This window comes from Bidens hawaiensis, unplaced genomic scaffold (assembly GCF_021521415.1).
Source record: "Bidens hawaiensis isolate Kalapana, Puna unplaced genomic scaffold, B.hawaiensis_p1.1 tig00000636_1, whole genome shotgun sequence".
NCBI classification, from domain to species: Eukaryota; Viridiplantae; Streptophyta; class Magnoliopsida; order Asterales; family Asteraceae; genus Bidens; species Bidens hawaiensis.
In genome coordinates, this window is record NW_027491038.1 from 2,051,902 (window position 1) to 2,063,714 (window position 11,813).

The window sequence follows — 11,813 nt, forward strand, 5'->3', positions numbered from 1 at the left end:
GGGCTTTAGGGGGGTGGGCGCGGTGTCCTTATTAGAGAACCCGCTAAGATCAAAATCTGGAAGTGAAGTACGTAAACGATTCATCGCAGACCCATAATCATAGTCCACCCCATAAATATCACAACCCCGAAGAATATGGTCTTGCATACACCACGATTGTGCTCTCGAAGCCACAAATGAATATGTAGATGCATCCTCGGCCGAACATAGACCCAACCCCCCAAAACGGGTAGGTAGTGATGCCAACCTCCATTGGAGATCCCCGAAGAACGGACCCCCACAAACCATGGTGTCCTCAATCGCCCTTCGAATGCCATTGCCAAATATAGAAACAGCTTCCCCCACATACATAGGTTGGCATGTTCTCAAACCGAACAAAAGTTTTGCGACTCCCATACATGAGCGAAGCAAAATAAGCTCGAATTGAGGATCTCGAATTCTTGGGAGACAGCTCATCAGTTCCACAGCGCTAGATGCCCTTTTCATAACCAAACTGCTAATAAACCCCGTATCCCGACTTACAGCACCACCAAGGAGTTTCACACCCAGCCCCAGCCTTCCAATCCCGTAAGGGAACAACCCAACCTGCACCTTCACCACATTGCATGTTGGCCAAAATAACTCTGTTTTCTTAACGTTTAATTCAAGACCCAAACAAGACCCCTCGGACCTGATAATATCTAATGCTTTGGCCACCTCTCTAGTGTCCCCGAAAATCGTACCATCATCCAATTACCAAGCATGAAAGAGAAGCTTGCACCGATCTTTGATTTGGTGAACAAGTGGGCGCAAAACTAAGGCAAAAGGAGAGGCCCAAGAACCCTGTTGAACCCTAGTGGTGGATTTAATGTAAGTATCACCCACATATAACCTAGCCGACTGCCCATATAAAAAATCCACCCAAGAAATAGAAGGACATCAACTCCGAACCTCATGTAGAAAGGTCATCCTATCGACTAAGTTGAAGGCATTAGAGAAATCAACAGTAAGCATAACCAATGGCCCATCCGAATGAAACTGATTTAGAAACCTGCTCGCGTTATGGAGGACGGCCTCTGCCCCACAAGGGACTCCCACCCAAATTGAAAGTCAACGAGGTATTTAGCCATCTCCTGCCCGACACCCCTCATAGCCACCTTAGAGACCAACCGCCTCCAAATGGACCAAACAGCAATAGGTCTAATCCTATTTTCCGTTTAAGCAGCGGTGCAAGGAGGGTAGACGCAACAAACTCTGCCAACACCCTAGGACACTTTCCCCCCAAAAATAAATTAACCACTATAGAAATAGCCTTGAGTAGACCATCCGCAATCGGAGATCCCTCTCCGCACAACGCATCTAAAATGTGTTGGGCTCGTAATCCGTCCCGCCCACACGAAGTCCTTTTAGGGAAAGATTTAATGCACCTAAGCACACTATCAACATCCACAACAAGAGGAGGCTCAGAGATCAAAGAAGCAGGCATAATCGGAGGGGCCATGATGGGATGCTTAGACAACAATGCGTTCAAAGTATCCTTACCGAAAGGTGCGACCCCTGAAGAGCATAAAACTTTTACCATAGCAGTGAAATGCCCGTCCGCAACTTTCCGCAAACATTGTTTAACAATGGCGCACAACCCGGAATTATCAGACTCGGAGACAAATGCGTCACCACCCGAGGCATCCCCTAAGAGTTGATCAAAAAGCGATAGAAGAAGCTCAAAGAAACTGTCACCGTCACCCCACGATGATAGTGACCATTGAATACTTCGGCATTGCAGAGACTTTCTATTGCCAGACCTGCGTTGTTGACGATTAGAAGGTCTGAACACTCGTAATGTTCAACGTGGTAACAACAAAAGTTTCACCCACGCCTCAACAGACTCTGGAATAGCCGCCACCTTACCCAAAGCACCCACTAAGGCTTGGGAAAAAGCCATACGATAACTATAAGGAATGTTTTTAATAGTCGTAATAGGAATATTGAAGACACGCTCAAGGAGAGCTACATCCACCTCCACCCTTCCCACCGCGACAACTTCCCTCTCAACATGAGGCTTCGCAATCCCCACTATAAACTCCTCCACATCTCCCGTGATACGCTTGTACCAGACCGACCCGTCATCATGATGTCACCCCCGACTAAAAGCATGTGACTCCATACACACCCCACACATCCACCTGCGTGAGACCTTTATAGCCTCACCAACCGAAATAAACAAATCCAAATTCATCGAGATCGTCTCCCGTAAGGTCTCTTTCTTGTCATCCAATGACAAATAAAGCCACTTAATATGTGCGGCCAATCGAACCCCCTTGGACCCCGGTAATCCATCCGGGCAACAGTGGAAGCCTCTAAACGGACACAGCCAGCACCCTCATCACTAACCCCGGTCATACCATCCCCACCCAACAAAACACCCCGGTAACCACGAACCACACCAAAGAAAAAATAAATGAACTTCCCGTAGATAATTCATCGGACGTTTGTTTGATGTTCGGTTATTTTAAACGATACGGTATACCACCAAACAAATCTTTACACAGAGTCCAATTAACCATATTTATTTCGTTTATATGACATTATAAGGTTAAAAGGACGTGCAAAAGAAAAAAAAAGCCCCTCAAAGTTCTTTTTTTTCTTTTTTTTTTGAATCACTTGATTTTTTAATTTATTATTTAGGGGTTTTATGATATTTTTATGACCAATCAAATTGACGTCAGTACTTCGCGGCAACACACAAAGGTTATTTTTTCGGTTTGCCATAATTTTTTTTGTTTTAAATATGTATATATTTTATTATTTTTTTGGTTTTAATTTAATATGTTAATTTGTTGTATTTGAGAGTTGATTACTTTATTTTTTGGTTTAGTTTTGGTCTCGTAACCCGATACTCATGGAGCCGCATCAACTTGAAGTCGTACTGTGCATGTTTTACTAACCAACTAAATGTCATTTTAAATATGCATTTTTTATCATCAATTATACGAGTTTCAATACTTTTTCTGTACGTTTACTTTTTTCAGTTTATTGTCCTTAACGTTACGAACCCAACCAATACTTGTCCAATTAACTTCCTTGCATCGACACAACGTGATGGTAGAAATGATGTTTGCTGCGTGAGTGCTTTAAAAGGATTATAAAGGAGTTGGAATGTAGCTTTCGCACAAGATTGTGTTTTAATTTTGTAAAAGTGATTTCTACTATGATTAAACACACACAAAATAGGCAAGTGTACCTATCGTATATTTAGAATAGTATTGGTAAGAACCAGGTATCGATCTATGGACACAAATGTTTCTACTAATAAATATTCGTTTTACTTTAATCGGAGAGTTTAATCATTTTGGGGTTGATTTTTAAACTTTTATAAAATAGAAATACTAATATATATATATATATATATATATATATATATATATATATATATATATATATATATATATAGGTGACAAGAAGAGAAATTTTAAACGAGTAAATCAATTATATGAAGGTTACCATATAAGATCAAGAATCCACTCCATTATTTATTGATGATTATTAAGTAAACATGTGATAAACTTGCCCTAATAATATATGGTAGAATAGCCCCTCATTTCTAAGTGAACATATTCTATGACATAAAAGAAAGTAGCATGCATATTTTCAAGTCCATCCTTGCTTAATCTCATACTACCACGAGAATGTCAATTTAAGTAGGCAAGTAGTTTAGTAAAGTAGAAATACTATGACTGACTTCGATTTCTCAAATACCAATTCTTACAACATCTAGTGGGTATAGTTAACTCACATAACCTCCCCTTGGTTGATTTAAGTAGGTTATAATTACACATTCCTTTAACATATGATTTCTTTAATTAGCATGATAACCTAAGCAATCATGTTAACGATGTTATTTCAGAATTATCAAAACTAGAGAAATAGATCATAGCTTATATCGCATCATTTCTAAGTACAACATAAGGATCCATGTTTTATCTTGAATAAGTTATCAAGGTAGTCTTTTTACCATTTATAGTCTCCAAGAACATGAGTGAATCATGAATGATTGTTAATCATCAACCTTGATTTGTTGAGTTAAAGTGATAAAACATTTTTCATCAAAGGCTAATTGCAAAATAACCATGTACTTTACTAAACTAAATCACATGCTCAATATAATCATCAAGTAAAACAAAGCTTCTTTATAGAAATTAGATGGAAAATGGAGTTTAGTTCATAATGAGCATGGTTATGAACATTAAAAGTGATAAAGATAACAAACACATGATCAAACTAGAACAATCTAACCAAATAGGATGAATCTTCCTTCTTCAATGATGATGGATGGTGATGATGATGATATCCTCCAAGCCTTCAAACTCTCCACAAGATCTTCAATATGAATGCAATGTGGGTGTTTTTATAAGTGAAACCCGTATAGAACTCTATTCAAGCACACCAAATGAGTGCAACATGCTTCTATATTTATAGGATGTCTGGGCAACCAGGCATGGCCTTGTGCCTTATGAGGCACCCCCCGGTGTCCATATGTCCTCTCGCATTTAATGCTCTATCAGATCGTACATGATGACTCACCACGGGGGTGTGCTTCATGAGGCACGACCTCGTGTGTTTCGGTGTCTGTTATATCTTCTTTTGTATTTTATGAAAGGTGACCACGACCCCATGCCTACTGGGGCACGGTCCCGTGTCCGGCTGTCCAGTATTTTGTCTTTTTTTTTTGCAGATTTTTGTCTTTTTTTGTACAGGAAAGCATGGCGCGTGTTTCAGTATTTTCTTGGGTTTTCTTTGATTCTCCTTTGGATTTTCGTTTGTTTCTTCGTTTGAGGCTTGGGTTTACCTGAAAATACATTTTAACATTATAAGTAGCTATTTGAACTATATTATTTGATAGAAGTTGCAGTTTTTAGAGATTATTCGACGCTAAAAAGAAGTATAATTTTATATACATCAAGAAACCTAAAGAATACAATCTATTTGAACGAAAAAAAATGCCTCCTGGCTCTTTGTTTACTAAGGGCATATGTAGTTGGCGAGAAATAGAGGCGAGATGGGGCTAATTGTGTTGAGTTTTATACAAGATTATCAAAGTTCAAGTTAACCATATTTAACAAGAAAACGCAACGGAAGCTAAGATTTTAAAACAAGTTATGAACATACCATTATGTTAAAACTAAAACCCAAAGAGCTAGGATCAAAATTACAAGAACAATATGCTCACAAAATGTAAATTGTACCTTCTTCTACCTTTAGAAGAACAAGTGGATTGTTGAAGAGGATGGTGGATGAATGACAAGCCTCCAAAGAAGAAGACCTCAAGAGTGTGATACCCCAAGCTATTTGTGGCAACACCAAGTTGTTTGCTAGGAATTATGAACACCAAAACAAGCTCACAAAACACCCACAAAATGCTCAAATGAGCCGTGGGTTTTGAGAGAGAGTGAAGAGAGAGTAATTTTTGATTCAACACTTGAATTTCAAAAACAAGCAACATCTAAAATGCATGTCTTGTGAATGGTTATTAATAAAAGGTGGTCAACACAAAAGGACAAAACTTTGGATGGGACCAAACCCTCCACCCACATGGGGTGGCCGGTTTTGTTGTTGTTTTTTTTTTTTTTTTTTTTTTTGTGTGTTTTTGTTTTAACCATTTAAAACTTCTCCATTCATTTTATAAAACTCATTTTTATAAAATGTACATACATTCATATAATTATTTAACCAATTAAATAATTAATTTATATATAAACAAATTATCCAGATAATTTATTTAAATTCTCAAGTGTGTTTGTTTAGAAAACCAATTTTCTAAACACGTAGTGTTCGGTATTCGTTTAAATGATCAAATCATTAAAAGAATATATTTGGTGTTGTCTAGCTTGTTATTGGGTATGACCCGACTTGGATCAAACACAGTTAGCCACATTAGTATAAGTATGTGTCTCAGGCATACGTAATTCCAACAATCTCCCACTTGCACGAGATACATAGAAAATTAATGCAAGTGGTGGATACCGCCTAACAACAGTTCACCACCCCTAATGTGTTTGACGAAGTGCCATTCAATAACATCATCCCTTCAAGTCCCTTACTTGATATGATTTAGGTGAATCTATCATTATATCCCTTTGTTACTAGATGTCATGTTGGATCTAAGAGACATAGGTGATCATTCTCTTTACAATTCAACTTTATCAGGCCTTAGACATCTAAACTCTCAACACATAAGAGGAACAAATTCCGTCTTGACTGTATACGCCTCTCACTATCACTTTATACTCCACCCGAGCTCATCCTTATGTACCATCTTTTACGAATAGCGAAGGGGAGAGTCAAAGTGTAATACTCGGTGAAAATCAAGACCCAGTATACATCTCAGGTCTAAGGATAATATGAAATTCTCCTTTACTCAAAATTACTAATGATCAGGTCCAACGACTCCATGTAGTAATATTGAGAGCGGGTCAGTCCAATATTTGTATCCCACAAATATCTATGAACCTTGGCAGCAAACCTATGCTCCATATTCATTCCTTATGAATATCCACCAATCTTAGTTCATAATAGTCTTGCTTCATATTTGTTCCCACAAATGTGATCGACTACGGACTTTTAGAATAAGATAACTTATTCATGGATTAAACATGCAAAATTAGAATTTAACTCAAGATTCCATAATCATATAAAAGAGTTAAATTACAAAAGGTCTTTTAAACGTAAATACAAAATAGATCAAATCCAATTACTAGAATATCGGAGTCCTAAGCCACTCGCATGACGCTCATGTTTCGGTCTTTCTAGGAGCTTCGTGAATGGATCCGCAAGATTTTGATCAGTTCCAACTTTGCGAATACATATCTTTCCTTTTTCAACTTCATCCCTTATGTAGTTGAATCTCCGCTCTATGTGCCTTGTCTTTTGGTGCGAACGAGGTTCCTTGATTTGAGCAATCGCACCCTCGTTGTCACAAAAGATTTCTAGGGGGTCTTGAATGGAAGAGACCACCCCTAGATCAGTAATGAATTTCTTCAACCATGCAGCTTCCTGAGCTGCTAATGAAGCGGCGATGTATTCTGATTCTGTAGTGGACAATGCTACCACTTCCTGTTTTGAGCTCTTCCAAGAGACAGCTCCTCCATTAAGAGTGAACACATACCCAGATTGTGATCGAGAATCATCTCGATCAGTTTGGAAGCTCGCATCCGTGTAACCTTTTATAGCGAGTTCCTCCTCACCAGATCCATATATCAGAAACATATCCTTAGTTCTCCTAAGGTATTTCAATATGCTCTTAACAGCCATCCAATGACTGTTTCCTGGATTCTGTTGGTATCTGCTTGTCATGCTCAAAGCGCATGACACATCTGGTCTAGTACATATCATCGCATACATGATGGATCCTATAGCAGAAGCATATGGGACTTGTTTCATTATCTCTTGCTCACCCTTTGAGCTTGGACATTGAGCTGAACTCAATATAGTCCCTCTTTGAATAGGTACCAAACCTTTCTTGGAGTTTTCCATCTTGAACCTCTTCAAGATTTTGTCAATTTATGTACCTTGGTTCAAACCTATCAAGCGCCTTGACCTATCCCTATAGATCTTTATTCCCAAAATATAGGCAGCTTCACCAAGATCCTTGATGGAAAATCTACTTCCAAGCCAAGCCTTAACGCTTTCCATGGTTGGAATGTCATTTCCAAATAGTAGGATGTCATCGACATACAATACTAAGAAGGTAATTATACTCCCACTAGCCTTCTTATACACACAAGCTTCATCAGCGTTCTTGATGAATCCAAAATTTTTGATTTCTTCATCAAAACGATGATTCCAAGTTCTAGATGCTTGTTTCAATCCATAGATTGATTTCTTTAACTTGCATACTTTATTAGGATGTTTTGGATCGACAAAACCTTCAGGCTGAACCATATAGACATCTTCCTCAAGATATCCATTTAGGAAAGCGGTCTTGACATCCATTTGCCAAATTTCATAATCATAATGTGCAGCTATGGCAAATAATATCCTAATAGACTTTAGCATTGCCACAGGCGAAAAAGTTTCATCATAATCAACCCCTTGAGTTTGAGTGAAACCTTTAGCTACAAGTCTTGCTTTATAAGTATCCAAGTTTCCATGCATATCAGTTTTTCTTTTGAAAACCCACTTACTTCCAACAGCTTTGGAGTTGAGTGGTGGTTCAACCAATTCCCAAACTTGGTTGTCATACATGGATTGCATCTCAACGTTCATGGCTTCAAGCCATTTGTCACAATTATTCTTGGACATTGCATCACGGTATGTGGTTGGTTCATCCGAATCTACCACGTAGCATCCTTCTACAAAAAATCCATATCTTTCGGGTGGATTGCTAACTCTACCAGATCTGCGAACGTTTTGTGTGTTTTGATCAACCACTTGATCACTTTCAACAACCTCTTGTTGAGTGCTAGTATCAACCAATTGTGTATCATCTTGTGATTCTTGATCCTCATCAAATTTCACTGTTCTACTATTAGTTCCTTCCTTAAGGAACTTAGTTTCCAAGAACTCACCCTTTCGAGCAATAATAACCTTTTGCTCACTAGGGTCGTAAAAGTAATATCCTAAATTATCTTTAGGATAACCTATAAAGATACACTTAGTGGATCGGACTTCTAATTTGTTTGGGGTGTATTGCTTTACATAAGCTTCACAACCCCAAACTTTTAAGAATGATAGCGATGGAACCCTTCCATGCCATATTTCAAAAGGTGTCTTCTCCACTTTCTTGGTTGGAGCCATATTCAATATACGAACAGCGGAAAGTAAAGCATAGCCCCAAAATGATAGAGGTAAAGTGCTTCTAGCCATCATGGATCGAACCATATCTAATAGGGTACGATTTCTCCTTTCAGACACACCATTATGTTGTGGTGTTCCGGGTGGAGTAAGTTGTGAAATAATTCCACAACTCTTAAGATGATTTTGAAAAACACTACTTAGGTATTCACCTCCTCTATCACTACGAAGTACTTTGATTGTAGTCTTGAGTTGTCTTTCTACTTCAGTTTTGAAGTCTTTGAACATTTCAAAAGCTTCATCTTTGTGTTTCAATAAGTACACATAACCATATCGACTATAATCGTCAATAAAGGTAATGAAGTATCTTTCACCATTCCTAGTCATTGGTCTAAAAGGACCACATACATCCGAATGTATGATACCCAATAATTCTTTTGACCTTTCAAAAGTTTTATTAAAGGGTTGCTTTGTCATTTTGCCTTGTAAACAAGATTCACATACATCAAATGAATCATACTCATTTGTTTCTAGAATACCACTCTTGCGAAGAGTTTGCATGCGATTCTTGCTTATGTGTCCAAGGCGACAATGCCAAAGATAGGAATCACCCAAGTCCTTCTTGAGTTTCTTGGTGTTGACATTGTACATTGAACTACTATGTGACGTACCAATTTGATCTATTTCATATATACCATTCATGGGTATAGCTTTAAAATAAAATATGCCATTCATCAAAACATGAATATCATAATCTATAAATTTAAGATCAAAGCCACATTGTTTTAAAAGGGACACGGAAATAATGTTTCTTCTTAACTTAGGAGCATACAAAACATTCTTCAAAATTACTTCCAAACCACTTGGAAGCTTTAACATGTAGTCTCCTTGGGCTTGGACTTCAACTCTTGCTCCATTGCCCATAAAAAGACTAATGTCCCCTTTGTTAAGTTGTTTACTTCTTTTGAACCCCTGCAACAAATTGCAGATGTGAGTTCCACATCCGGTATCAAGTACCCATGTATTTGAAGAAATAACATTTAGTTCAATATGTATAGTAAAGATAATACCTGAGGTTTGCCCCGCATCCCTCTTATCTTTTAACGCTCTGAGATAGGTCGGACAATTCCTTTTCCAATGACCTATCTCTCCACACTCAAAGCATGGATCTTGCGCCGCAACCTTTTGCTTCTTTTCCTTCGGTTTGATGGGCGTGATGGCTTTCCTCTTTCCCTTTCCTCGGACGTGGCCCTTGCCCTTAGCAACACTTGCTTTGGGGTTGGAGTTATGTCCCCTTTTTCCTTCATCGATTGTTAGAACGGGTAAAGCCTTTTTACCCATTCCCGCTTCGGCCGTTCTTAGCATTGCGTGAAGCTCACCAATGCTTTTGTCCCACCCATTCATGTTATAATTCATGACAAAGGTTTCAAACCTTTTGGTCAAAGAGTTGAGGATCAAATCCGTAGCCAACTCATTAGACACGGGACAATTCAACCTACGAAGCTTTTCGATGTAGCTTTTCATCTTTAGGACATAAGATGAGACGGTTTGGGTTTCCTCCATACGACATGCATGAAACGCTCGAACCGTTTCGAAACGTTCCGCTCTAGCTTGTTGAAGGAACATTTCCTTCAGTTGAGTTATCATGTCGTATGCCCCATGATGCTCGAAATCCTTTTGGATTTCGGGAATCATAGTCCCCAACATGAGGCAAGAGGCTTGCACCGAATCTTTGGTGTACTTGACCCAATTGTTATAAGCCTCCTCATCTTCCACGTTAGGCTCATCGGGAATGGGATCGTCTAAGACATATGATATCTCTTCTTGTTTGAGAACTATTCTCAAGTTGCGATACCAATCCATAAAGTTATTATGGTTTAGACGATCTTTTTCAAGGATGGTTCTTAAGGATAGGTTACGGGTGTTATGGGTAGAGGTGTTTGCATTGTTAGCGGCCATCTACAAAATTTAACAAAGTTTTATTTTAGTATTATAAACAATTTAATTATTAATACCCTTTTATTCCAGATTTTAAAATAATAATTAAATCCTAGAATCCAACGATAAATCAAATTTCGGTTAGGTGACCTTTATCCCGTTATTTGATTTAACAAGGTAGTCAACCTTGACAATTGCAACCCTTTGCAACTTCTAGAGGTATGGGACCATTCGAAATCCTTATTTCGTGTTGGCATGTTTATCCCATCAACACCATTGGATCCCATGCTTAGGTGACCTTTATCACATGGTTTCCAATTCAAGTCGTCCTACTTGTATAAACATGTAAGATTAACATATAAGTGGTTAGGTGACCTTTATCCCACAAATATGTTAATATTACCCTAAGTATATTAGTTTGCTCAAAATGGTTAGGTGACCTTTATCCCATTTAAAGTTCCCTAATACGTTAAGTGTCATACAAAAGGATGGTGTTAGACTTGTTTCCTTGGTAATTTGAAAAAGGGATTTTTTAAATTTTTCAAATATTCTAGTTGAAAAACATTATGCCATATCCTAACATGCATTTAGTAATATGGCGATTTTGAAAACCAATTTTCAAGGTTCTAGTTATAATAAAACCAATTTTATTATATGTGAGTGATCGCTTAGTTTTAATAAACCCATTTAATTAAACTAAATGACGCGATATTACCAAATATATATTAGAACCCGTTTTATGCTTGTTGTCGTTCCTATGTGACGGTTTGGATATCCTAATATCTATGAACCACACATTACATTAAGTAAAACAAACAACCAAGCATACACATGCAAAATATAGTCATAACCGAAAACCACTAAATTTGACCATACTTGTTAGCCGAAACAAGTATAGGTCATTAGTCACACCTAAGGGACAAAACATGACACAAGGATGGAATGTTGACTCCCACTTGATCTTGCATCCAAATGCTTCAAGTATCCTCTCCAAGTTGTTGTGTTCTTGTTGGACTTGTTAATGGGCTCCAAACTTCCAAAAGTCTTCTTGGGCCCAAGAGTGAAATTTATGGGCCTAATGGGCTTGAATCCCATGATGGGCCGGT